The 26,092-nt window shown below is 37.8% G+C and overlaps 1 long non-coding RNA gene across 1 annotated transcript in view; it reads left to right on the top strand.

Annotated features, from left to right (window-relative positions):
* Positions 1-11,574: 11,574 nt before the first annotated feature.
* Positions 11,575-26,092, top strand: part of LOC116592931 — a 76,610-nt gene continuing 62,092 nt past the window's right edge. Inside the window, exons 1-3 of the long non-coding RNA XR_004286659.1 lie at positions 11,575-11,637; positions 16,279-16,347; positions 17,906-17,979. This is a non-coding gene — a long non-coding RNA (uncharacterized LOC116592931). The remainder of the gene's footprint in view (positions 11,638-16,278; positions 16,348-17,905; positions 17,980-26,092) is intronic.

Here is a 26,092-nt window from a genome sequence, read left to right as displayed (position 1 = left end):
TCCTGAGCTGCTTCTGGAAAACCAAAGCTTGGAGGATTTTTCTGACTTTCATCCTGCCTGCATCAGCATTTGGAAAAGGAAGAGGGAACAATTAACAATTAAAAAGGACCAACTGTATTAGCAATCAGTAGATTTAGGGGAGAGGGAGACAGAAAGGCTAATGACTAACTTTTTAATTGTGTGAAGAGTAAAGAATTATGGAATTACCTAGAACTTAGCTTTTTATCTTTTTTCATTTGATCTCTAGCCAAGTAACTACTGTAGAATAATTTAATATTCTCTGAGTCGTCAATAATAAGGCTTGCAATGTGATAGTCAAATGCACTTGAAATTTTGATGAGATCATTAATAATATCTCTTGTCAGTGACTTAACTCTAGTTAATAACTTCCTTGTGACTTTCGTCAAATGGATTTTCCTGGGGGATATTAATTTCCAAAGGTTTATGGATGTCCTTCAATTGTTAGCCAGTGACAGAAATAGCTTTTCTGCTGTGGCATGTTTTGAGGTTTTGCCCTTACTTCTAAGAAAAAGGCGATAATTGTGTAAACCAACTACTCATCTGTGTTTGGCATCAAACTTTAACCTAAAACCTGAAGTAATATTTTCTAAAAAGAATAGTTTCATGTAATTTTCACAACAGCATGCCAACACCAACTATTCTAAAATGGCAGCCTGTTATTTTACGAGTTATATAAGTCTAATAGAGGAGAAAAAAAAATCCTCTTACCACCTCTCTTTGGGAACAGTTTCTTAGAATTTCTCTGACTAATAGGAGAATACGTCAGTATGCTCATTTCTCATCTTCTGCAGCTCATGCCACACTACCAATCCAAACCCACTCCCATTCCAGAGCCAAACCCAGAGTTTTCAAAGTGAACTGTATTTGTATCTGTTCTGTGGTGAGGAGGAAAAGCTTGAGAAAGGGTCAGCAGAGAATTGTTCATCAAATCCTAGAACTGTTGAGCAGTGGGTCACCCTTCAAATTTGGAAGGAAGTATTGGAGGGCAAAAAAGGAAGAACGGTGCTATACATTGAATAATATTCATTCAGAATTTGTCACTTTGCATAGGAACCTAGAGCCTCTGTGCCAAGCCCACACGCATTTTTATTGAATGAGTGAATAATAAATAGAGCTAAACAGCGTTTGGATAAATGTATAGATAATTGATATGTAACTGATTGAGAAGGGGAATTCAATTTCTCTTAGGTTACAGACCCTCCACTTCTTTCTTCTCTCATCTTCTTCTTCTGATTATGTGAATTACTGGAAAGACTCTTGCCCCTGGAACCAGGAGAATCTTTTCCACTATGATGTTCTTAGAAAACAAACATATATTCTTTGAAATTTCTTCTTAAAAAAACTGAAAGAGAGAGAACTTTGCACATTATCTCTAATGTCCTTTAATCATGCAGCCAGGAAAGGACTTTGTAAATGATCTCTAATGTCCTTTAACCATGCTGCCCAGGAAACTACCTCCAAATGAAACAGAAAAGAAGCAAAGGACTGGATTAAAAGGCAGTCTTTTTCTGGGCCTGCACGGTCTTGTTGGGAGACAGGAATAGAGAAATAATGGTACAAATGAACGTATGTTGAAGTCCAAACAATCAGCATGTCTATATGCTGTCACCCCAGGAGATAAGATACCCTTTTACCCATCAAGAGAGACACTGGTCCTAAGATCTTGCTCCAGTCTTCTTCCTCTTCCAGGTCATCATTCCACCAATTCATCCTTTCTTTATTAACTCTAATATTTTCATCTGTGTTGGAGATTTCTTCTGGGCTCAGAAGAGTGCTCAAAAATTTCCTAATCTAAACAAACAAATGCCAGCTAATTTACTTGGGCAATGTCACCCTCCAACTATTGGCCTTTCTTTGTCCTATCTTAATTCCACAGTTGCTACTTCTACATTCTCATCTGTCTTTCATTTCTCAACCTTCCCAAACTTAAGTTTTTCTGACTTTCTGTTCCTAGAGATAATATCTCTAGGATATGGTGGCCTCCCCACACTAGCTAAGATCACTAGCCCAGTCTCTAGACACTTTCTGTCTGTTTTATTGGATGGATCACTCTACTTCCTTTGGCGCCACTTTAATGATCGACTGAGATCTCTAATTTTTTTTGCTCCTCGGTTCTCCGATCTCCTTCTTTCCCAAATTTCTCACCATTTTCACCATCTCCGTTGTGAATTATTCCTCTTACCTTCTCTTAGATATTGGTGCTTTTCCTTTCTTTTTTTCCTGTTCTTTTCTCAATTTATATGTTATCTTGAGGCAATTAAATTTACTTTTAAAATTTATGTATTTTTGTCTCATAAAACTATATCTTTCTTGAGCACTAGACTAATATGTTCAACTGTCTGCTCACTGGATAGTTTTCTATCAGGCATGATTGGTTTCATGCTGGAGACTGTGAACTTTTCAAAGGCCTAGTAAAACCTGTGAGACTTAAATAAATAAATGATAAACTTCAAAAATATTAAAACAACCCTGCAAAAGCTTAATTAATGTGTTATTTAAAACATAACATTTTGTTAATTTTATTACAAAAGTAAATTTATTATTTAAAATATTCAATTTGTAAACAATTGAAAAAATCAAAATAATCAAAAATTAAATGTATTGCAAATAATTAAAAAAATCAAGATTACAAAAATGCTCTCAATTTTTTTTATTGCAAAAGCTAAATTTAATGTGGAATGTGGGTACATTTTAATATGTTTGCTATGATGTGGGATGGGGCTTCCAGAAATAAGTGTGCCTAGGACTTTGAAGGTCTTACAAACAGCACCACTTCCCGTATTATCTCCATCTGGATATTCCACAGGCATCTAGAAACTTGGCATATCCAAAGCCAAATTCATCTTCTTCCCTCTCTGGTATTCCCTATTTTGGTTGGCATCACCCAGTGATCCAAGCTGGAATTCATCCTCGGCTTTTTGATCTTAGCCAAGATTCTTCATATTTTCCCATTCAATCAATTACTACATCTGATTGGTTTTATCTCCATATGATGTAGTAAATCTATTCATTCCTTCACTTTCTTTCTTGCTGCTATAGTTTAAGCCCTGGTCATCCCTCACTGACTTTTGCGATAATCTTGTAAGTGGTCTCCCTGTAGCTGCTCTGTCTGCTTCTTTCCTTACAGTTGACTTAAAGTTCACATTAGACCTTGTCACTCCTATTTAAAAGACTTCAGGAGCTTGGTAGTGATTACAAAAGAAAGCTTGAGATCCTGAGCATGGCCACACAAGGCTTTGGTGACCTGCTTGTATCTGTTTTTTCAGTCTCATCTGTCACTGCTCCCTCTCTGGCACTTGCCAGTTAATGAATTGCTTTCTAGGCAATATGAGGGCTCTCCTGGCCTCAAAATGACCTCCCTGCTTGGAATGCAGTTTTTCACTTTTCTCACTTAACTTTAATTTATTCTTGAACATTCCCTTCAGTTATTACCTGTTAAAGAAAGCCTTCCAAGAGTGTCTCAGATCTGAATAGAATTCCCTCCCCTGTAGCATTCATACCTACTTCTATCACAGACTTACCACGCTCCATGCAACAGTTTATTCCCATGTCCTTCTCTACCCTCTCAATGATAGGTCACAGAATGGCAGAGGTGCTCTCATTCTTATCTTCTCATTGATACTTCAAGACAGAAATCAATTTCATTTTAAAAATTTGTTTTAATGGAGAGAGAGAGATAGAAGAACAGCGAATTTAAGCAAATTCATTTGTTTAAGATCTTTAGGTGTGGTGGAGGAATTGTCTCTGTCCTGGGCTGGTCCAGATGTATTTTTCCTTTAATTTCCCACTTTCTGCTGATCCTGTTCTGGGACCTTATGTTCTTATGGTCTCTAATGTTCACATCCAAGACTCATTCCCTTTAATGCCATGGTCTCTGCTGGAAAGAGAAGCTTCATTTTCTTCATCTGCACTTGTTCAATGTCCATGCCCACATTTGAAATAACATCTGTACTCTCTACATGTAAGGAGGTTGTTTTTCTCCAGCACTCTGCCAAATGTTCTCTGACAGCTCCTGATACTCTAGGTACTTTTCTTCTACTTTCCCTACACAACCATAGCAAAAAGTTAATAAGACAATAAAGGGAACCTGGAGGCATATTTGTTTTCTGATGACCTCATAAATAGGGTTGTTGGATTTAATAAATAAACAAACCCAGGATGCCCAGTTACATTGAAGTTTTAGAAAAACCATGATTGTTTTAAGTATGTCTCATGCAATATCTAAGATATACTTACACAAAGGAAAAAATCCATTATCTGAGATTCAAATGTTATTTTATATTTTATTTGGCAACCTACTTTTAAGTTTTATTCTTGGACTCAGACTCACTTCATGTGCCTATTAAACAAGTAGGATTATTTTTAATTTGCACAAGGAAATTTTTCATTCCCACTTTTTTAAAGCAAAGATTTCCTCTTGTCTGTCTTTAATTTCTCTACATGGAACAGGAATCCATTAAAAAATAGTTATTTTCTTCTTAATTCTACAGTTTAAAAAAATGGCATCACTAATTATGATGATACCTGTCATCTGTCACCACAACTGGATTTTAGGGAGTTAGGGGTATTGGGTTCTGTGGGAAATCAGAGGGCATGTATTCCATCTAAAGGAGGTGCCACAACTCAGTCTCAGTGTTGTTATTTGACAATACAGATTCAGTATTTTGAGAGTCTGGTTTTTGTTTTCCTCCAAAAGAAATGTCAGGTATCTTGATTTAATGTGAAAACCCCAGAATTGTAATCATTGATAACCAATTCAACTGTTAATGGAAACAAATCAGCACAAGGTAAAATGAACAGTCATGACCTCTGCATTTGAGTGTCTCCTCTTTTCAAGTAGTCAGCTTGCTGCTGCTGGAGTCCTGTACTTTGTCCCAGGGTCTCAGGGCAGAAAGAAAAAGGTTAATCTCTGAGTGAAACAATTTTGAAAGAGTTTCTGATGAAAATGTTTCCTCAGTGGGACAGAAACACAGGTGTCAACGTAGCAAGATGATTTTTCTACACATCTTTCTTTCTGAATTTTTCTTTCACTGTCCCCCAGTTAAGCAGGCAGTGGAATCTTGCTTCCCTTTCTCAGGGAGTTTTATGGCAGGGAACAAAGGGTGTAAACAATTACCTTTTCTGACTTTTGTTTACAAAATTCCATGCCGTTGAGGAAATTTTCTAAGGCTGTAGTCTGGAGAGTTTGAGGATAGAAAGAATGGCCCTGAGGGAACCATAAAGAGTGAGATTCTCCTAGACCAAAAAAAACAATTCTCAGACAGTAGAAATGGCAGATGTTTGTGGTTTCTGTGAGCAGTGGACAACATCCTTTTCCTCACCATCCCTCCCTGGCAGTGCTTCAAGAAGGTGGCTGGATCCCGGAGGGAACAGTGGCAGAGGAGGCAAGAGTAAACACTAAGCTCCCCAGAGGCATGTCACAAACCCACAACCTGAGGGAACCACCTGAACAGAAAAAGCACAAATCACAGAGTGAATTGGTCTCTATAGTGATTGGTGAATAAAGGGGCTTCCCTGTTATAGGGTGCTCCTTAAAATACCAAAGCTTATCTAGTGCCAGATGTGAGAGGAGACCCCAAAACCATGGTTGAATATCCTAACTGCACAGTGTAATGAAGACTTAGAACTGAAATTAGTTAAGTTCTAAAACACAAGGAAATAGGCACAAAAGAGTAGGAATGAATATTCACCTGAGTGTATGGACAGAGGTTCCTATCTACAACCCTTTGATACTTCCCAAGCAAATGTCTAATTTACAAATAACCTTATTTGTACCTACTCTGGTGGCAACCGCTCAGAGATTTACTAGTTAGACATTTCTCCTCGTTCAGCATATAGATAGGACACACTTAGTCAAGGTTGGGCTTTTTTACAGACTAAAATATAAAAACATAGAAACTCTTGGATTACTTAGCATAAGAAATGCCTGTGCTTTTGCCAGAAAATACTAAGTACTCACCACTAGGTAACTCACATAAATTACTACTTGCTAAATTCCTGACCTCCTGTTGCATGTCCCCCAATGCTGTGAAAAGCATTAGCTGTATTTGGTATGTGTCTGTAGTTTAGCACTTAAAATTAATCTTCATACCAAGGAATTTATGATATAATAATGATAATGATTATGATAACTATAACATAATAATAATAAAATTTATGGCATAATAATGTTAGATAATTAGTCATATTTTTAAGTAAATAATTATTATTCAATCTTTTTTTACAAATGAGGAAAATAAAGCACAAGAGGTAAAATAACTCATTCAAGATTACACAGCTAGAAAGTTCTAGAGCTAAGACTGAAATATGAATGTTCTGATTAGCTCCAGAGTCTGAAGCCATCCCCCATCTGCTGTCTGGACTCTCCATAGGCTGCTCTTGCCTCCTGAATGCTCCGGACTTGACCAGGTTAGTCTCTCCATTCTATGCTCCCAGGGCCCATATGTGTTTCTTTCATGATATTTATCATAGTTCATAAGGATTTTATTATTTTCTGTCTCCCATCTAGATTATGGGCATACATAGTAGGGAAAATGGGAAGGTTTGATCCACTGAGGTCGAGACAGTAAGCTATCTTTGCAAACACTTCCTCCTCTCATCCACAGTGATAGAATTATAGCCAGGCTCATTGACTTCCAGACACCTACATCTTCCAGCCTCCCTTGTAGTTGTGTGTGGCCACATGTTTAAGTTTCTACAAATAGAATGTGGGCATTTTATTTTCCTTTTCTGTTCTTGCCAGCTGGAATCAATTGTGACCCAGTGTCCACTGCATGGAGGATGCAAAACAAAGCCTCAGAGAATGGTGGGGAGGAGGGAAGAAACCTGAATCTCCAAATGACCAAGTGGAATCAAACTTCCCACTAACCTGTACCTTACCTCAAATTGTCATACTAGAAAGAAATTTACTTCAATCTTCTTCAAACCACTGAATTATTTTGGTTCTCTTTGTGATGGTAGTGTAACCTCACTCTAACCCCCCACTGCATTCCTAGAACCTAGCAAAGTGTCTGGCACAGGGCAGAGGCTCAACATATTTTGGTTGGGTAACCCACTGCATTTGTTGAGTAACCAACATGGATAATTGTGCCCAAAACTCCTTGAAAGTTGGGACTGTGTCTTCCACTTGTTTTCTTCCACATCAGACACAACATTGAACCTACAATAGGTGATCAAAGAATGAATGGAGAAATGATGAAGAAAGAAATATTGGGTGTGTATATGTTGATATCTGTATGTCTTTTCACATCTTTTCAGCAATAGAAATACTTTTCAAGTAGTTATAATTTATTCTTATTTGAAAAGGAATTCAACATGAAGCTTATGTATGAAGTATGTTCATGTAGCTTAATTATCAAAGCAAAATAATTGGGAAAAGTTAAGGCACTATATCATATATGATGGACTTAGAGTTAGGGGACCTGGATTTTAGTTCTATTTCTAAGTCTGTGATCTTGGACAAATCACCTAGTTATCCAGGCATCAGTTTGCACCTTTGCATACTCATGAAATGAATAAAAAAGTTTCTTCTTGAAGGTTCCTCCTAGTTCTAAAAGTCTATTATTCTATATACTACATTTAAAAAAAAAATTCGGCACTATCTTGCTTCAGATTCCTTAGATTCCAACTCCTTTAAAGACTATTCTGTGATTCATACAAATGATTATTTTCATTTTTTCATTATCACATAATGAAAAATAGTTACTTTGAACCAGGCACTGTACTAAGCATGTTAAGTGCACTTAGCCCTCACAGTAACTCTGTTGAATAGTTAAGGTGAGAAAGTTAAAGCTCATAAAGGTTAAATGTTTCCTTAATGTCCCATAGCTAGTAAATGCTAGGTGTAGATATCAAGTCCAAGTCAAATTGTTTATCAGTTAATTCATTAATATATTCATTTAGCAACTAGATATTGAACATCTACTATGTGTTAATACAAGTCACTTTTGAGATGGTAGAATCACAGCAGTGAACAAGACAGACATGGGTCTACACTCATGAAGCTTAAATCCTATCTTCCTAGCTGGAGGTGTGGCAAACAGTAAATAGGTAAGACACAAGTAATGAAATTTCAGATAGTAATAAGTTTTATGAAGAAAATAAGATAAAGTAATATGATAGGGTCATAAGTAGAAATGAGTTTTTAAAGGAAAATCTAGAGGTTTGACATCAAGAGAACATACTTCAATTGCTACTTCTGGTCTTAATAATTGCTATAATTTACTGAGTGTCTGCCATGTTCTTGGAACTGGTATATATTTTAAATGTGTCAACTCATTTAATCTTTAAAAGAATCCTAATCATGTGAGGCATTATTCCTATTTCATAGATGAGGAAATAGGTTCTTAAATTCCCGAAGTTCTGAAGCAAATAAATGGCAAGTAAGGATTCTAAGTCAGGTACTCTGACTGTATGGGGTCCATGCTTACTTCTCTTCTAATCTCTGTCTGACGAGGGGACTGTTAGAGGAGTAAGAAGTCCAGAGACAAAGCCAGGATAGGCAGGGTTGTGAGTGTACATATGGCATTAAGACCACTGGACAGGACCCAATGATAGAGAGACAGACAGAAAGACAAAGAAAACAAGCTGGAGTCCTAAGACACAGCAGGATTTCAAGGTCAGGTGGACAGCCTGGGAGATAGCAGGGAGGTGGAACTAAGAGAAAGTGGAGTTAACAGTAGCCAAGAGAGAAAATAAATATTTCAAACAAGGAAGGTGGTCCTTATGTGTAGAAAACATAAGGACCTTTGTTGCTGAAAAGCCAAGTAAGATAAGGGCAGGAAGTTGACAATATGGAGGACAATGTTGAACTTGGTATGAATGGTCTGGGTGTGAGAAGACAGCTGCCTAATTGTGGTTCTGGGAAGAATGTGAAGTGAGGAAGTGGGACACATGCATAAATATATGTAAATAACTCTTTAAAGAGTCTCTTTGTGAAGGAGATCATGAAATGACTCGGTAAAAAGAGGAGGATGGGTGGCCAAGGGAGGGAAACACATGCATGTATACATGCCTACATGCTCACATACATATTTTTTTTTAAAGATTTTTTTTATTTCTTTGTTTGAGAGAGAGAGTGTGTGCATGCATGAGTTGGGGGGAAGGCAAAGGGAGAGCAAGAAACAGACTTCTCACTGAGCGGGAAACCCAATGCAGGGTTTGATTCCAGGACCCTGAGATCTTGACCTGAGCTGAAGGAAGACACTGAGCCTACTGAGCCACCCTGATATCCTTACATGCTCACATACATATTAAAGACAGGGGACACTAGAGCATGTTTGGTTTCTCTGATTCCTATTCCATGCTCTCAACTCCATGCCACACTATCCCCATAATTACATTAAATGAGAAGTGACTAAATAGGCTTATTAATGGACTGAAATGGACTCCACATGTAATTGATTAAAAACAACAAAGCTATAAAACTATGTTAATGATGTAAAGGCAGTCCTTTGTGCTGGAATCACATTGGCAATTTCTTCATCTCTACATCTTATTTATGCATCACATAGGCAAATAAGTGTTCAGGGAGTGGCAGGTGCCTACAGTGCATCTTCATAAGTTTACCCAAGATAGGTTTTTGAATCCGAATTTCAGCTTCAGCCTTTCCTTAGCTGTGTGACATCTGTGCTTGGGTAGTTTTGAAAGCCAAGAAGTTGCCTCATCATTTGGGAATTGGATTCTGTATGTGTACAGTCAAACCTTAGTCAAAATAGAAATAAAATCTGTGTTTATGTACACATTGACATTAGACTATTTTTCAGTTGTTTATCCAGAAAACATTTATTGAGTGTCCACTCTGATGAGCACAGTGCTAGACACTGATAATATCAAACAGAAAAGACACAGCCTCTTCCCCCGAAGGACCTCTCAAAAGTGGAGATAGGAAGAAACCTTTTAGAACTAGATGTCATAGAGAAAACCAAATGCAGTGTTTGTGACATAACAAAGTTTGATGGCACTTTTGTTAGTGGAAGCAATTTGTGTGTGTGAGATGTATGTGTGTGTGTGGTCTAAATGTACCTAGTGGAAAGGGGAGGTTTGATCTAGGCCCTGAGAGTGAGCATGATATACCTCACACAGGGCACAGTGTAAACAAAGGTACCTGGGCACATCCTCTGGGTTCATGATATGAGCTACCAAGTATGTCTACAACACTGGAAAGGCAAATGAGTAATGAGGAGGTCTGAGTGGTAGAGAATGGTTGTAGGTAAAGCAGCAGAATGTAAGGCTAGAAATATACGCGGGCCCAAATTGTTCATTTGTTCATTCATTCATTCATTCATTCATTCATCTTTCCATTCACTTGATAATGACTTTTAAAGACTAGTCAATACTAGGGACCTGAGTGTAAAGGCCTACTTAATCAGAGGGAGCCATTTTGTTGCAGTAAACTTAGATTGACCCTATGTAGTAAACTTAGATTGACCCTGCCCCTCCCAGAGGAACTTACTTGCAAAGCCTAGATACAAGGGCAGGTCAGGACACGTGAAGACATCCAATCAGTGGGGCGCGCATATATCTACTAGGGTAAATTGAAATTCAATTGGCCACCTGTGTGTTACCTAGCAGTTTTTTTTCTGTGTATGGCAGACTTAGCATGACTGTGTAGTTTTCTCTGTGTATTGCAATCTCATTGGCCACCTGTGTATAGCCTGGCTAAACTACCTCTATAAAAGTTAGTTTATGAGGCTGGGAGGGGTCGCCTCTTTGCAAGAGATAGCCCTGACCGGTCAGTTTGATTTTTGATGCTTGGCATGAAATAAAGCTTTGCTTTGTATCAGTCTCGCTCCTTTGATTATGGACCCTAACACTGAGGATGTTGTTAAAGATGCAGTGGTGAGCAAAAATGGACACAGTCCCTGCACACATAGAGTTTTTAGTCCAGTGCGTGAAGAACATTGACTGCTGTGCTAAGTTATTAACTCCAATGTTTAAGAACTGTAAATAAGAACTTTTCAGTATTGATGATCATTTCTGTGTTGTGAAAACTCACCTCTGGAGGTCATGCAGAGAACAGACTTGAGAAAGGAGAAAGTAGAAAGAGAGACATTATTTGTGAGGCTGGTGCAGTGGTCTCAGAGAGAGGAGGGAAATTAGGGCACAATAATTGAGGATGCTGGAACTCAGCCATTTGTGACCATGTTATTTATTCATTCAGGAAATATTTTTTGAGAGGCAGGATAGTGAAGCTGTTAACATGGACTTTGGATCTGCATCTGGGCTCTGCTGTTGATTATCCGGGCAAACTTGGAAAGTTGTTTCATCTCTGTGCTCAGGTCTTTTAATCTCAAAAACTGACATGACAATAACAGTCCCTACTTCTGCTGGCCTGAATAGTGTCCCTCCAAATTCATATCTACCTGAAACTTCATGTAATATTACTTGGAAATAGGGTCTTTGCAGATATAATTGGTTATATTAAGATGAGCTCATAGTGGAGTTCAGTGAGTCTTAATCCAATAACTGGTATTCTTATAAGAAAACAAACACACAGGAACACCATGTCACAATGGGGGCAAGACCAGAGTGATGCTGCTCTAAGCCACAGATGCCAAGCATAGCCCACCACTACCAGAAGCTGGAAGAGGCAAGGAGGGATTCTCCCCTACAGATGTAAGATGGAGTATGGCTCTGCCAATTCCTCAATTTTGGACTTCCAGTCTTTAGTCCAGCCTGTGGACTTGAGAACTGTGAGAGAATACATTAACGTTGCTTTAAGCCACCTGGTCTGTGGTAATTTGGTATAGCAATGACAGGGAACTAATGCATAGTTTGTGCTGAAGATTAAATTTGTTAATACATGTAAAGCGCTTAGAACAGTCACTGTAGTATGTGTTCAATGTAGTATGTAGTATGTGTTCAGTAAAATATAGTCCATTATTATTATGTGCCTGACACTATTTCATTGCAGTCTCCTGGCTAGTCTCATTTGGTTGGGAAAATGTCCCATTGAACCTGTTGTTGGTAGTTATGTGTGATTAGGTGCTTTGGTGGGTGAAAGCAATGTTTGACAGTACCCTTATAGAGAAAACCTTTCTGGAGAGATGGCCCATTTCACTGGGTATCACATTCTTTTAAAAGTAGAACCCAATGGCAAGTTTTCATTCTTTTTGATGACCTAGTAATATTCCATTGTAGCTGTGTGTGTGCGTGCGTGCGTGTGTGTGTGTGTGTATACGTGTGTGTGTGTGTGTGTATACCACACAAAACTAGAGGGTATTATGCTAAGTGAAATAAATCAGTCAAAGAAAGACAAATACCATATGATTTCACTCATATGTGGAATTTAAGAAACAAAACAGATGAACTAGGGGAGTGAAGGAAAAATAAGATAAAACAGAGAGGGAGGCCAACCATAAGAGACTTTTAATGATAGAGAACAAACAAGCTTGCTAGAGGGGAGGTTGATGGGGGGAATGGGGTACCTGGGTAATAGGCATTAAGGAGGATACTTGATGGAATGAGCACCAGATGTTATATGCAACTGATGAAATCACTAAATACTACCCTTGAAACTAATAATATATTATATGTTAACTAAATTGAATTTAAATACAAAAATTTTAAATGAAAGAATCAACACCCTTTGTCATCCATTCAGTACATGTATGTCCCTTTTGGGGCACAAAAGCTCCTATTCTCTCCTGCCATCACCTAGAGAGCAACTGAATTAGTTTGTGGTACTGCCACAACAAAATAGCACAGACTGGGTTCCTTAAACAACAAAAATATATTTTCTTAAGGCTCTAGAAGCTCAAAGTGCAAGACCAAGGTGTTGGCACATTTGGTTTCTCCTGAGGCCTCTCTCCATGGCTTGAAGAGGGCAGTCCTCTCACTGTGTCCTCTCACGATGTTCCGTGCATGTGAATCCTTGGTGTCTCTTTTTGTGTGTCCACATTTCCTCTTATAAGGATACCAGTTAGATTGAATTAGGGACTACCCTAAAATGATCTCATTTTTACTTAATCGCTCCTGTAAATTTCCTATCTTTAAATACACAACTTGAGGTATTGGGAGTTAGGACTTCAATGTACAAATTTTAACACACAATTCAGTTTCTAACAGTAGCCTAAGACACATCAAGTTCTAAGGCACAGTCATAGGCTAGAAGCTGGTTGCTCATCTTATGAAGCTCTTATGACCCAGAAAGATCTGGTCAAAGATTTCAAGTCTTTTGCCTGGATTGGCAGGAAGTGGAGTGTGAGATAGGAAGAGGGCCTGGTGTGGTTTCTGGTGGAGCTGTGGGGGGCATCAGGGCACTATGTGAGAGATAGGACCCTTGTGATTGCCCATTTCCATGAGTGCATGCCTTCTAGACTGTTATTTTCTGGAGGGAAGGGACAATTTCTATCTTGTTCATCTTTGAATTCCCTGATGCCACATAGTTGGCATACTTGCGGAATGAATGATTCACTTTTGCAGCCTTTTCCCTAAGTGAAAATTACTTTCCATGTAATGAAAGCAAATTCTTTCTGCATCTAGAAACCTTCAACATCCTCCAGTCTTTATCTTAAAGAGGCCTTGTCTTATTTTTTTCTCTTTGGAAATGTTTGATGCTCACAGATGTAGGCACTGTTTATGGAAGGTTTACCGCACTCCAGACACCAGGCTAAAGGCTTCACAAATATTTCAGTTAATCCTCATGGCAATCCTGTAAGGTGGTTGTTACTTCACTCATTTAATAGGCGAAGTATCCACCACTCAGAGAGGTGAGCTTCCTGTTCCACATCACACAGCTAGCAAGTGACAGCTAGATGGGTTTGGAACCCAGGTCTCTTTGGCTCTAAAACTCAGGCCCTTAACCATCAGGTTTTCTGCGCACAGCCAGCATTCTTGCTTCAGATTTGTCAATGCTTATAGTTTTTCAGAATGGGTTCCCAGGGATAGCCAGGCCTCCTGACTATTTAGGTCAAGTGATTTGATTTCATTCATAAATGTATTAAAAGAAGATATACATTCTTAAGCTAAGTAATAGTAACACTTGTTTCATTAAAAACCTTTGCTTAGAACTCATGATTCTAGGGAAGAAAACTCCAAGTGTCACCAAAGTTCATTTTCCCTTTCTTTCAGCATCTCGTCTGTGTGTGTGGCACGGTAGGGGAGGGGGTGGATGGGTGCACATGGTATTTAGGTCCACACACAAATGAAAATTCACAAAAGGAGACTGGCTTGTATTTCCTTTGTCAACCAGACTTGAACTACAAGGTTTTCCCCCTTTTGCCCCTTTTTTCTTTGGTTTGCTTTTTTTCTTCTTCATTTTCAACCAGTTTGACTTATTGTCTTAATATTGTGTAGACACAGCCCTGGTGATACCCTAGGATGAGTTTGATATTCTTCAAGATCTAAACACAATGGGGGTGACTTAAGGACAGAGTTTCAGTTTTGCTTCTGATTCTTCTTGGTTTTGTGGGTTTTACTTAATGTTATTTGAAAGTTTTTTTGTGTGTGTGGTTGAATATATACTATAACTTGTTCTTTTGTGACAACAAGATTTATACTGGCGGTGTCTCTCATACCACTGGAAACTGGAAGGAAATCTACAATGTGAACCTCTGAGAGTTTTAAAAAGACAGCAGCCATTATTTGGTAGTGATGGGTTCAAGCTGCCCTTGAGTCTAGATAAAGGCTTGTGCTCCATCCTGGCTCACCAGTGAGATCAGTATGCAAATGTTCTGTCAGATATTTAATACATCACATATGCATTTAGACTACTTCCCTGCCTCCTCCTTAATTAAGGTTTCTTCAGTGAGTAAGACTTCAGGAGAAAGAAAATGATCTGATGGAATTGTATTAAGTACCAATTTACTTCCCAAGTTTCTGAGTTTTTTTCACTTAAATTAACTTGGCCTGAAAGACGAAGGGATTTGAACAGACTATAGAAGCTAGTGTTCCATTTTGTATATCATTTTGGCTCCAGGGAGCTGCTCCTGGTAAAAATGAGCCTGTGAGATGTAGCTGTTTTATGGAAGGGCTAACAATACTAGTCTTTTATAAATTATAAATCCTCTTAACCTCAAACAATTTGGAGCCACCAACTGTAATCTATAAGGTTTCAACTGACAGGGATTTCATTTCTTCTCAGTGCCTTTCAGGCCATTAGGCAAATATTTATATGAAGTTCTCAGCTATTAGGGATTTAAAATCATTTTGTGTGGGATAGAAATTTCTGGTCTATACCTCCTCAGCTGAATTTTTTGATATGAGTTTTATGTTTTCCCTTTTGTATTTTCTGCAGTTTTGACAGCCATTTTCTTTAATTTCTTTCAGATACAATTTGTAATAGAAAAAAACTTTTTTGGGGGAGATGAGGAAAATGGTGAGGTAGACAAATTATCATTGCATAATTCTTTCTTTTGGTGGTTTTCTTTGCACCATGTCTTTCTGTTTTTGAAAATAAATAGTAATCAATGATAATTATTACTTGACACTTTAGCGATTCCTTTAGCATAAGCAATAGCAAACGACTCTAGAAAACTTGAGCAGAAAAGGAGTTTATTACAAAATCAAAGAGAGGGCTAGAGGATTGATTTCTGATAAGCAGAGAAATCAGAGCAAGATTGTGCGGTCAAGGGCAGAAACTATTGAACAAACCCATCTGGATGTGACTAAGGAGTAAGACAACCAGTGAGCACCAGCTGTTTATTCCGTTCCTCCCTTCCATGTTTTCACCCTGAGCAGACTCACTGCAGTCCTGGGAGACAAGGTCTGATTAGCATAGCTCCATCTTCATCCTTGTCTGGACAGAGATGGGGCCTGATTTTTGGGATCCCCAAACCTCTAACAATGCATACAATGAAATCTTCTCTGAAAGGAAATAGGGCACTGTTAGGAAAGAAAACTGAGTGCCGAGCAGCCAAAAACAACATCTACTTATTGCTTAACATCACATGGAGAAATAAGAAAAAAAAAATCCATTCTCTTCTCAAACCAAGAAATTTAATAAGTCTCTTGGCAAATTAATTTCACCTCAGTAAGAAGAATTTGATCATCTTAGATTCAATTCAATGAAACAATTGTGAAATCCCTTTGGCTTTAAAGTGCAGAGAATCCCAGGAACAATACCCTTGATTCAATTCCACACTGTAAGCTGGGCAGTTTAGAAGAATGGCCTGGGTTTTTCTCCAAGCCCTAATGAAAGTTAATGATCAAGAACTGGGCTATGTGCTTTTTTTATGGTTGCTTATTATGAGCTATTTAACTTTTACAGCTTTATTAAATGTTTTATGGAAAGGTTTATTTCATGTTTTATTACAGCTTTGTAGGATGGCCATGTTTGGTTAAGAAGAATGACAGATGAGCACAGATGTTTTGCAAATATTGCTGGTAAGCATTTTCTGGGTAAAGTCATTGTTCATTTTGACATTTTGTGGGGGCTGGGTGGGAGTGTTCTCTTTAATGAAGCCCAGTAGAGCTGGGTGAGATGATGGGAGGGGAGTAGAAAGTGGAAGGAGCATTCCCCACATTTTGATTTTTTAGACTTAAAAAATTAATTAAAGTATGTTATAGAAGTCCATTTTGGCTGAAAGTGAACATTTGAGGTAAGAACCGCTCCCCTCACTCAAAATACATCTAGCTGGTATTAAACATGCTTTATAAAATTAAAAATAATATTTTACACTGTGTTTATTTCACTGTTACAATAAATTCAAGAGGTGGGTAAAAATAATAATAATTACCATTACCAGGTGTTCTAAGCCTTTTTCTAAGCACTTGACATTCAATATCTCATTTAGTCCTTATAATAAGATAGTAGATGAGTACTAATATTGACCCATTTTATAGATTTTATAAGACTTCTATAAGTTTCCCAAGCATTTTACTCCAAAGTTAATTTGTATCTCACTCTGTCACAGAGACTTAAAGTCCTAATAGTTTGATGTGTGGCTATTCAAATTATCAATCAATCTTTGAGACATCTCTTTCTTATTTTTCTGCAGACAACCAAAAATACAAAAACTGTTGAGAATACACATTTTAAGGCTATCGTCACACTGGCTGACATCTCCAAATTCTTGGTTGCCATTTGCCACCTTTGCTGGGAAGTATGGACCATAAGCCTCTGCCTTTGGCTCGGGTCATGATCCCAGAGTCCTGGGATCGAGCCCCGCATCAGGCTTTCTGCTCAGCGGGGAGCCTGCTTCCTCCTCTCTCTCTCTCTCTGCCTACCTCTCTGCCTACTTGTGATCTCTGTCTGTCAAATAAATAAATAAAATCCTTTAAAATTAAAAAAAAAAAAAGAAAAAGAAATTCTCCCTGCAAAGCAAGAATCTAGCTATTTGGAGGGTGCCTAGGTGGCTCAGTGGGGTAAGCCTCTGCCTTCAGCTCAGGTCATGATCTAGGGTCCTGGGATCAAGGCCCACATCAGGCTCTCTCTGCTCAGCGGGGAACCTGCTTGCCCCTCTCTTTCTCTGCCTCTCTGTCTACTTGTGACTTCTCTCTCTGTCAAATAAATAAATAAAATCTTATAAAAAAGAATATAGCTATTTGGAAATCAAAGTCTCATCCAAAGAATTCCTAAATACTTGCCCAATTTTTATCAAAAGCCCAAATTTTGTTTTTCCCCTCCAAATTTTGTTGATGTTGCAATGAATTCAGCTGAAGTGCTATTTCTCTGTAAAAGCATCTCACATCTACTCTTTAGACAATTTGGCTTTGTGCAACATCTCATGTGTTTAGAGTATAACACAACATTTAACCTATCATTAATTGAAAGCCTACTTTGTCTCATAGAATGTGATGGGTACTTTACATATGTTGGCACACTTAATTGTCACCACAACACTAAGTAGTGAGTATTATCATCTTTTTACACATGAGAAAACTGATATTCAGAGAACTTATGAAGCAGATATGGGTTTCAAACTTAGGTCTCTGTCTCCAGGACTCAATTGCTTTTCCTGTACTCCATGTGGACTTTCTGACAGTGAAAGAAGGACATGCTTCAGGATGTCCAAGGTAAGCTCATTGGGGAAGTTTTCCAAAGTGTTGTGACATTGTAGTCAGGAAGATATTTGTAGATAAGTGCCTTAGATTGGGACTACAAAATAAAAAGTCTTTTGTTTTATTAATAGGGAAATCTCCCATTTTACATTCTGATTGTACTACATTCTTCTCCCTACTTTGCAAATCCTCCCTCTTTTGCTCAAGCAACAGTCTCAGTCCCTAGGGCGAAGTCCAAAGAATTTACCAGGCACATTTAGGGCCTGAAAGTTGATTTGACTCTTGAAACTTGGCATTTGTGTGTGACTGCATGTGTATAAGTGCATTTAGTTACATGGATGTGGGGTAGGGCATGAGCACTAGGAGACATTATCCAAAGGGATATGTGTATGTCCTATGTGTCCATATGTGTCTTTCTAGGTAGTGTAAAATCAAAAGGTGTGTGTGTGTGTGTTTGTGTGTATGTGCATGTTGTATGTGTGTATAAATAAAGTCTGTGTGTATAAGGGCTGATTATGCAGCCATGTGCATATTCAATAATGGTTTGTGTGTGTAATTACAGAAATGAACATGTAAATTAGAACTCAGGTAGCAGGGAAGAAATATCCAATCCAGGGTTTCAAGTTCAATTGAGGAAAATGTATGGATTTATGCAATTCAAAATATATATACAATGGAGTATTACTGAGCCATCAAAAAGAATGCATCGGCCACATGTGGCCTCTTCAACATCGGCCACAGCAGCCTCTTTCAAGATATGTCTCCAAAAGCAAAGGAAACAAAAGCAAAATAAACTTTTGGGACATCATCAAGATCAAAAGCTTCTGCATAGCAAAGGAAACAGTCAATAAAACAAAGAGGCAACCCATGGAATGGAAGAAGACATTTGCAAATGACACTACAGACAAAGGGCTGATATCCAAGATCTATAAAGAACTCCTCAAACTCAACACACATGAAACAGATAATCATGTCAAAAAATGGGCAGAAAACATGAACAGACACTTCTTCAAAGAAGACATACAAATGGCTAACAGAAACATGAAAAAATGTTCATCATCATTAGCCATCAGGGAGATTCAAATCAAAACCACATTGAGATACTACCTTAGACCAGTTAGAATGGCCAAAATCAACAAGATAGTAAACAAGAAGTATCGGAGAGGATGTGGAGAAAGGGGAACCCTCTTACACTGTTGGTGGGAATGCAAGTTGGTACAACCACTTTGGAAAATGGTGTGGAGATTCCTTAAGAAATTAAAAATAGAGCTTCCCTATGATCCTGCAATTTGGGTTAAATACCCAGTAGTAGGGTATTTACCTCAAAGATACAGATGTAGTGAAAAGAAGGGCCATTTATACCCCAAAGTTCATAGCAGCAATGACCACAGTCACCAAACTGTGGAAAGAACCAAGATGCCCTTCAACATATGAATGGATAAAGAAGATATGGTCCATATATACAATTGAGTATTATGCCTCCATCAGAAAAGATGAATACCCAACTTTTGTATCAACATGGACAGGACTGAAGGAAATTATGCTGAGTGAAATAAGTCAAGCAGAGAGAGCCAATTATCATATGGTTTTACTTACTTGTGGAGCACAGAGGACATTGAGAGATGGAGAGAAGAAGTGAGTGAGTTGGGGGAAATCATAGGGGGAGACAAACCATGAAAGACTGTGGACTCTGAGAAAAAAACTGAGGGTGTTGGAAGGGGGTTGGGAGATGAGGCGAGCCTGATGGTGGGTATTATGGAGGGCACATATTGCATGGAGCACTGGGTGTGGTGCATAAACAATGAATTTTGGAACAATAAAATAAAATAAATTTTTTTGAGGTCAAGAAACTAAATTGAAACAAACAAAAACAAAACAAAACAAATAAAAAAGAATGAAATCTTGCCATTTGCAATGATGTGGATGGAGTTAGATGGTATTATGCTAAGCGAAATGTCAGTCAGAGAAAGACAAACACCATATGATTTTATTCATATGTGGAATTTAAGAAACAAAACAGATGAACACAGGGGAAGGGAAGGAAAAATAAGATGAAAACAGTGAGGGAGGTTAAAACATAAAAACTTTTAACTATAGGAAACAAACTGAGGGTTGCTGGAGGGGAGGTGGGTGGGAGGTGGGGTAATTGGGTGATGGACATTAAGGAGGGTACCTGATGGACTGAGCACTGAATGTTATATGCAAGTGATGAAACCACTAAATTCTACCCCTGAGACTAATAATACATTATATGTTAATTAATTTGAATTTGAATAAAAAATTAAAACAAATCTGCTAAGAGATGGCCTATTTAAATTTACCCTAGACTAATGATATAGGAAGGAGAAATGTGTCACATACACATCAAGCTACTCTGAATAAAGCCTAACTAGGGATATGAAATTCATTTTGGTTAGTTCCTGAGGAATCAGTACAAAAGGAATTGAATCATAGGGCATTACTAACACTTTCCCCTAAGCTAATTATTTTTGTCTTTCCTGATTTTTCAGAGTGGGGTAACTCTCTAGTAACTGTGGTTACTAGAGAAAGGTCACTAGTAACCTTTCAAATATATCAAGATATTGGTTAACAAGGGTGAGAACAAACAATTAGGAATTTGGCTTGTAACCTACCAACTTTTTAATAACCTGGGAAAGTCACCTAGTCTTACTGTACTTTAGACTTCTTACCACTAAATAAGTACTACAGTATTTGTCCAATCTAATTTGCAGGGCTATTTTCTGTAACCAATGAAATAATATGAACACTTCTGAATAACATAAATATTGTAAAGTAAATAATTGTTATTGATTTGGTTGTTGTTTTGGAACCAGTTATTGAATGTACTTGTTGCTTAGGTTTTTCTGCTAAATGAAATGAGCCCCTAAAAGAATAAGAAAACGAATAGAAGAAGAAGGAGAAGGAAGAGGAGAAGGAGGAGGGGCAAGGGAAGGAGGAGAAAGAAATGAGCACTTGATGTAAACACAAATGTTGAGGATGTGAATTTGAGCACTACTTTCATCACTTTTTGGGAGAATGGTTTTGGGGTATTTCATTTTACCTATTAAGCCTTAGAAGTGTCCACATTTGTTAAGTAAATTTATGAAACTCTAATTAACTCATTGGGTTAGTTTAAGGATTCCATGGGATGTGAAAGCACTTTGTAAACTTACAAATATCATTGACATGAATAGGGTATTAATGTTTACGTAGTACTCTACTAGCAAAGTTCACTTTATTTTGACAAAGGGAAGGTTCAAGGGCTTTCCCAATAAATAAATATTTTATTTACATCCCTATCTCTGAGTATATAATTAACAGCTGAATGAATTTCATGGACCCAGATGTGTTATTGCAAATTAGGATTAAAAATGAACCCTCCTATACTGTTGGTGGGAATGCAAGTTGGTGCAGCCACTCTGGAAAACAGCATGGAGGTTCCTCAAAAGGTTGAAAATAGAGGTACCCTATCACCCAGTAATTGCACTACTGGGTATTTATCCTAAAGATACAAATGTAGTGATCCGAAGGGGCATGTGAACCCGAATGTTTATGGTAGCAATGTGCACAATAGCCAAACTATGGAAAGGACCTAGATGTCCATCAACAGAAGAATGGGTAAAGAAGATGTGGCATATATATACATATGTATATATAATGGAATACTATGCAGGCATCAAAAGAAATGAAATCTTGCCATTTGCAATGATGTGGATGGAACTAGAAGGTATTATGCCTAGGGAAATAAGTCAGTTGAAGAAAGACATCTATCATATGCTCTTCCTGATATGAGGAAGTGGAGATGCAACATGGGGGTTTTGGGGGGGTAGGAAAAGAATAAATGAAACAAGATGGGATCAGGAGGGAGACAAACCATAAGAGACTCTTAATCTCACAAAACAGAGGGTTGCTGGGGGGAGGGGAGGAAGGAGAGGGTGGTGGGGTTATGGACATTGGGGAAGGTACGTGCTCTGGTGAGTGCTGTGAAATGTGTAAACCTGGAGATTCACAGACCTGTACCCCTAGGGCTAATAATATATTGTGTGTTAATTAAAAACAAAAACAAAAAAACACAAAAAAACAAAACCTCTCTAGCTACTCAAGCTTCTTGAAAGTTAGTTGATCATGTAACAGTGAGCAGTTGGCTAGTCAATTGATTAATATTTAACTAATGAGTTTGTGGAACATATATAAAATGGAATATTACTCAGCCATCAGAAAGGATGAATACCTATCATTTATATTGACATGGATATAACTGGAGGATATTATGCCAAGTGAAATAAGACAAGCAGAGAAAGACAATCATCCTATGGTTTCCTCATATGTGGAACATAAGGAACAGCATGGAGGACCATAGGGGAAGAGAGAGAGAAATGAAGGGGAAAAAATAAAAGAGGGAGAAAAACTGAGGTTTTTTTTCTCCAACTGAGGATTTCAGAGGAGATGGGAGTGGGGGGATGGGGTGGCTGGGTGATGGGTATTAAGGAGGGAATACATTGTGATGAGCACTGAGTGTTGAACACAACCGATGAATCACTGAATACTACATCCGAAATTTATGATATACTATATGTTGGCTGACTGAACATACAAAAATATCTTAAAAATTTAGGTAATGACTTCATGTTGTTTTATCAACTTAGGTATCTTTAGTTTTATATCTTCAAGCTTAATATCTAGACACTAATTGATTTGTTCATCAAACATTTATGGAGTTCTTACCTGGTTCCAACTAGAAGCTAGATATCCAAAGATAAGAAATACTTGATCCTTGTTTCCAAATAGCTTCAAGTCTAGTTAGGAAAAGACCAATAAAAACTAAAAACATGATCCCAAAAAGGTGCATTAGGTACATAAATGGAGGCATAGATGCAGGTGTTGTGGGGGAAGAGAGGATTTGCCCCAGATATTGGAGGTTATGATGGACCTGAGTCTGGAAGGAGCTATGAAAGTTTACCATGCAGAGAGGAGGAAGGGAGGAAAATCTGAGGCAGGGAAATGATAGAGGTAATACAGACATGGAATTGTGAGAATGAATTGTATATAGTGGAATTGAAAATAGGTTGTGAAGGACGCATTAGGATGCTTATGAGGGTATATTTAGAGCTTCTCTCCTAAGAGTATGAAAAGTTGGAGCCAATTTATTAAGGACTTGGAATTCCAAACTGAGAAACTAGAATTCTCTCTGCATTCAAGGACACACTAAAGCACTACAGGCATGCAGGAAAATGCTATAATCAAATTTGCATTTTAGGAAGAGTCAAGATCAAACTTTTATTGAATATCTACTATACATTCTGTGTGAAGCTGTGGCAGACTAAAAGTAAACTATCTTGAGGATTCTGATCTTCTGGAACTTAGAGTGCAGAAGGAGACTATGGATTTTTCAGGCCTTGATTAGTTTAGAGGATAAAGGCACCAGGGTGAAAAAGTTAAGTCCATTAGAGCAATAGCAGAAGATGGCCTGATAGATGAGAGTGTTTGGGCAAGAATTTGTTCACATCAATTTGTGGCCCCTCCCCACCCTACCCCAGGATATTTTGATAGAAGGACTCTTCCAAACCTTTATGAATGGGGACAAGTGCAAGTCACATACACTATTATTAGCAAACCTCAATTACAGTTCTCTCCTACTTTCAGGAGAAGAAAAGAGAAACCTCTGAGAAGTACGAAAGTATACTCTGTAAAAGAGAAATCCTCTATGCCTATGAAAATTTATGGCAGAAAAAAGGAACACATTTCTTTGTGTTGGATTAGAAGATGAAGATAATTATCTTCAAAAATTAATTTTTAATGGGAAACAGAAAATTGTTTAATAGTAAGATGCAAATAGACAGGCTTTTTAATGATAAGAGTAGAGAATAATGAGAAGAGAACATTCTGAAATGAAAATATACCAAGATGAAATGTGAAGACAATAAGTTGAGCAGAAAAGAGAACTGGGTGAGATGAGGAAGATGCAGTAACAAATTTAATCAACCTGCTTATTCCTTTTTCTGAGTCAACTCTCCTACTCCCCATTCTCACACTGGGGAAAGGCACATATATGATTTGCCTTGTTCCCAGTTGATTAGATGAGAGATGGCACATGATCCAAACTTGGCTCCTCAGTTTTTTCTTCTCGAAAATCAGAATAGGGACTCAGGAATGCTTTGCAGGCTTAAAGGGTTTTGAAGGAGAAAAGTAGAACTACCATGGAGGCCATTTTTCTTTTCTGTTCATAGAGAAATAGAGACCTGAATTGTAGAGAGGAATGAAGTAACAAGATGAACAAAGAAAAGCAGATACAAGAAACCACAGAGTCTGGAGAGACCCAAAGAGAAAGTAGCTATCTTGGTTCCTGACCACTTTCCAGTTCCTCATTCCAGTCTCCCATGAGGCCTCACAAGACTTCCTGACTTTGGGTACTATGAATTACACTTGTATTATTTTAAAAACATTCCACTTTTGGCTTACCCTAATTTGAATGGGATACTATTATTTACAACCAAATAGTCCTTGACCAAAAAAGAGGGATTACAAGAATACTAAAAACAAAACAAAACAAAACAAAACAAAACAGTACTAGTGTAGACTTCTGTTTTGAAAGTCAGCTGGAGAACAGCTTCTGCTGCAGAATTTCTTGATTTCCCACAAAAATACATATAAATTAAAGGATTTAGAAACAAGTCACAAGAACACTGAAAATTTAGACTTATAGTCAACTTAATTCTGGAATCAAGGGAGTTGATTTTCAATACTTATTTAGCTTAACCTCTCAATGACATTTGTTCCTGCGGGCTATCCCCTCTTTCCTGAAGCATTTTCTTTCTTTGGCTTTCATAACTATATTCTTTTGATAGTTTTTATACCCCTTTAATTACATCTTTTCCCATTTTCCTTGTTCCTCCTTCTGTACTTGACTCTTTAATGGTTTCCTTAGTGCTGTTCCTTGGCATTCTTCTCTCTCACTCTACCTACGGTGGTCACACTCATGGTTTCTGTCTGTATGACAATGACTTTGGAATCAGTTCAGTTCATAACCCCAAAATATACAGACAACTTCCTACTAGAAATTTCCATTGGGATGTTATGAGAGTAAATCATATGTAACCCAAATCAGTCTTTTCCTAGCCAAATCTGCCCCTCTTTCAATAAATACCACCTTCTCCATCTTCCCATTCAAACTAGAAACTTGAGAACTATCTAGAAATACTTCTTCGCCCTCTCCTTAATATTCAGTCACTCACTAGGTCCTGGTGTGAAGATGATAGAAAATAAACTAGGATTACTGCCCCCCATTGACATTTGATTTAGTACCAGCAACCTCTAAACTTCTGCTTCCTTCCATGTTCTTCACTTGTAACACAATCCTGATAGGTTCACAGGCCCTGGCAAAATGAAAACCTCTGTGTGTGTGTGTGTGTACACACACACACAAAGGGAGGCATATACTGAAATAAAGAACTGTAAAACAGTGGATGATATTTATAAATATAATATATAAAAATATATAATATTTATAAATATTTATAAATACTATGAGATCAGAGTATCAGAGAACAAGGTGATGAGTGTAGGGAAAGCAGGACATTAAGTGAAATTGTGTCAGAACCTGAGGATTGGACTGGAATGAAGCATACTCACCTAACCTCACCTCTGTATACCATACCACCACCATCACCCTCCATCCACAGTTGCATATCTGAAAAGGAAATTTTTCTATCATATGACAGAGTATAAATCCAATACAATCCACATACTGTCTGTGGACAAACTCTGTCTGAAAACACTTTTCTATGTTTAAGAATGAATAAAGGTAGAAAAAAAGGAAAGAACTCATATGGGATTATGTAAACAATACTGAAGAATAAGGGAAAGGGACAAGTATAGGAAGACTCAAAGGAAAGACCTATTTCTGAAAATGATCTTTTGCACTGTATTAAAGTATAGGCAAAGCTTCTGTAAAAGAAGATACTCCATAATATAAGGTATCTTTCTTTTCAAAGAAAATAGAATTTTATTCTTCTTTCATATAATGGTCTAGTGGCAAGAAGACATCCAGATGGCCAACAGACACATGAAAAAGTGCTCCATATCACTCGGCATCAGGGAAATACAAATCAAAACCACAATGAGATATCAC

The sequence above is a fragment of the Mustela erminea genome, chromosome 6 (genome assembly GCF_009829155.1).
Source record: "Mustela erminea isolate mMusErm1 chromosome 6, mMusErm1.Pri, whole genome shotgun sequence".
Lineage (NCBI taxonomy): Eukaryota > Metazoa > Chordata > Mammalia > Carnivora > Mustelidae > Mustela > Mustela erminea.
Note: the sequence above shows the minus strand (reverse complement) of the source record. Positions and strands in the feature narration are given on the sequence as shown.